Source organism: Moschus berezovskii, chromosome 2 (genome assembly GCF_049115385.1).
Source record: "Moschus berezovskii isolate FMDL1 chromosome 2, NW_MosBer_1.0, whole genome shotgun sequence".
In the NCBI taxonomy this organism is placed as follows: Eukaryota; Metazoa; Chordata; class Mammalia; order Artiodactyla; family Moschidae; genus Moschus; species Moschus berezovskii.
The window spans coordinates 112,699,903-112,703,287 of record NC_142461.1 but is presented as its reverse complement, the minus strand read 5'-3'; the positions used below and the strand labels follow the sequence as shown (position 1 = coordinate 112,703,287).

Genomic DNA, 3,385 nt, shown 5'->3' with positions numbered 1-3,385 from the left:
CTGAGCGACTGAACTGAACTGAAGGGCTGCACTCCCCGAGCTCTGTTACATAATGAATATAATTTTACCTTCTCTTAGAGATTTAGGGTCACTCATAATATTAATAAATGGTCCAGTCTAGAGTAGATTTAAGATTCCAAGGGTTCTCTGACTTTACACTAAGCTGATCTAGATAGATAGTTCTGAATTATTTGGATCCTTACAGTAGTTCTTCTGGCTCCTCTACGGTTGACACTCACTTCCTGTTATTATCATTTTACCTATCTATAGTCGTTTCTTCCACACTTAACTATCTGTTGCTTTTTATACCTGACAGCTAAGACAACTTGTGAGAATTACTTTATAAAGTTCATGTAAATGGATTCAGAATGGGGCCCTGAGAAATTTCACATATGAGTAATCTAAACTTGCTCTGACACACTTTTTTGAAAATAGGTACAGTATAAATAAATAAAATCAATGGAACATCTTGCGACATAGACTTTGGAACCTCACATGTTTTGTTGGCTTGCTTTGTTCTTCTTACTTTGTGATTCTTGGCCATGTCCTATATTGGTGAGGGTGACCTATGGTAGATTTCCACCATGGAGACTAGGCTTCAGGTACGCTTCCTTCTGTCTAGTCTTGGGCATCAGCTTGGTTAGAAATATAACCAGTCACTTGGATAAGCAAAATATTGAAATATCTCCCAGAAAAGCTTGTCAGTTTTTATGACCAGAGACAGAAAGGCCAGACACAGTCAAAAGGTTATTTCACAATGATTTCCTCATTCCTTACAAAGAATTATAAAAGCATGTGGTCTTGCCCCAGCCTTAGGTTTCAACTGGAAGAACCATCTTTGTCCTCCTAGGTTTGTCTTCAAGTGAGCCAATTCCCCACCGGGAACATGCAACTGTCACACACCACACTCCCATCCTGCAGAAATGGCTCCCAAGGGGGCTTCTTTCATGGCACCTCTCCCAGCTGCATACCATCCAGCCTCAGAATTTCTCTGTGCCCAGAGAAACCTCTACCCAACCTTTCAGTATCATCCTAGGGAGCATTTTCAATGGGTGAGTGAGTTTCCAATCATTTCATTCCTTAAACAGCAGAAATCTCAACTGTTCCCAGGAGTCTGTGCAATGGCTCAGGGAAGGGCTCTACTGCTTCCATTCCCCCCAGATCTTCAGTCACAAGATAGCCACTCATTCCTCAGCACCCTCCCCAGTCTATGGGGGATCCCCCAGGGAAGTAGGGACTCCTGTCCCCGGAACCTGCATCTCAAGTTCCCACTCTCTGCTCCTTAGACAGATTGGCTCATGAGCTTCTTTCCAGGCTTTTCTCTCCAGGCAGCTTCTGGCTTACTTGACCTATTTTCCAAAAGCTCAAGACAGAGGGCATCAAAAGGCATTGAAACACTCTAGGTGCTGTGCCGTTTCCCAGTTACAAAACCTGACTGCAAAGCAAATTACCACCTTTTAGCAGCTCCACACCTCACAGACTTAATGGTTGATTAAAATTAATGATCAGCTTGTGTTTCTTTCATTTCTCTGGAGTAAGAGGGAAAAAATTATCTTCTTTCAGTGGATTCTGTATTTATAAATATCATTAAAGGTTAAACATTTTCTTAATGACAGGAAAAGTCAAGATTTCCTCTATTCACCCAACCAGGACAGAGCTACTTCTCTTTTCATTATTAAGGAGTTTTCTCCCCTCTCCAACTCCAGCTCAGTGCCCTGGATCTCTAGTTATATGGTAGTTACTCAGGAACTATTCATTAAGAGAATGAATGAATGGATGGATGGACAGATGGAAAAGTGTCTTTGCATCATCATCCACCTGGGTGCCTCCCCAGCTGGAGGGAGAACCTTCACACTGCTTCCTGGCAGCTCTTCTTCAGGGACCCACTAATCAAACAGGAGATCATACAATAGAATTTAATAATGAAGACTATTATTTACTTCTTTGTTTTGCAGAGAGCTGAATGAAAACCTGACCTCCCTGAGCCCCGGTAGAATTTCTCCATGAATGGTTAGACAGTTTTGTGTTTCCAGCACCTTGGCGTCCACTTGGTCCTGGAACGGCTGTGCATAGCTGGGGGCCAAACAGTTCAAATAACTCCTCCAGGGCTCTTCTTTGTTATGAGGCTGTTGGATTTGTGGTCTTTTTAGAAGCCTTGGCAACTGCTAGCTGGCTCTAGAAGCCATCTTTCCTCAGATGGTCCAGGATGCCACGCCCAACTGTGAACTCCACAAAGACAAGATCTTGGGCTACTGACCCCAGAGTGTGGGAGGACAGGGGCTCAGTTTTACAAAACCAGGCCAAACTTCACTATTATGGCTCAGTGATTGTAGCGTCCCTGATCTCCCAGCCCCTCCAGTCCATTTTTCCCTTTCCTGGTTCTGGAGGCAGTTTTCCCCTCTCCACAGATTCCCTAATTCACATTTCTTTCCTCTTTTTCTCTGCTCTAGTTCTATCCACAGCTTCCTACTCACAGCATTAAAAGCCAGAGATCTGATCCCGCTTCTGATACGGTGTACCCGAGAGGGTTTTGAGCCAAGAGAAGACGGGTTTGTGGTCATGAGAAGCAGCAGGAGCATCCCTGGGATGAAAAGAGGTCATGCCTGTAACTCACAGAGAAGTCCCCTCACAATAGCTGCTGTTGGAATATTAATTACGTAGTCTTGAAGTGACTCCCCATACACTGCTTATTAGTGCCAAGGGAAAAAAGACCCAAAAAGCAGCCAGGATGAAGAAACTGTACAACACTCTGACCAGGTCCAACTTAATATCATCTGTGTGGGGCAGATCACATCGTCATGTGGCTCCAAATACCTGGACAGGACTCACATCACTGGGCAGTAACTGGGCTGAGGTCGCATAACCTCAATCTAACCAGCATGAAACACCTACAAGCATGCATACAATGAGAAACATGCTATCGAAATAAAATGGTGTGGGGTGCTCACTTTGGCAGCAAATACACTAAAATTAAAACAATATGAAAAAAGATCAACACCGCCCCTGCACAAAGATGACACACAGATACCCGAAGGGAAAAAAAAATTGTGCATGTGATGGGAAGGCAGGAATTGACATCATGAAAGCCAGATTAAAGGAGGTAAAAGGCAGGACAACAAAATTCAAGACCTGACTCTGCACTGGATCCTGTATGGGAAGAGGGGCTGCTTGGAAAGACAGATAAGTCACCTAACAAAATTGATATATGGAAGGGAAATTAGATAAATGTACTTTGCCAAGTATTATTGTTATGTTGTTGAACACTGTCATTCTTAGGAAATTCACACTCATGGGTAAAGGGCCATGAAGCTGGTAACTTATTTTCAAACTGTTCAGAAAAAAATATACTTATTATAATAAATATAGAGATGTATATTATCTACGT

General features: G+C 43.0%; 1 non-coding gene across 1 annotated transcript; it reads left to right on the top strand.

The window, feature by feature from the left end:
- The first annotated feature begins 2,940 nt into the window (after positions 1-2,940).
- Positions 2,941-3,048, top strand: LOC129538727 (U6 spliceosomal RNA). Its single transcript, XR_008682277.1, has one exon. It is a non-coding gene; the product is annotated as a U6 spliceosomal RNA (small nuclear RNA).
- Positions 3,049-3,385: the final 337 nt, after the last annotated feature.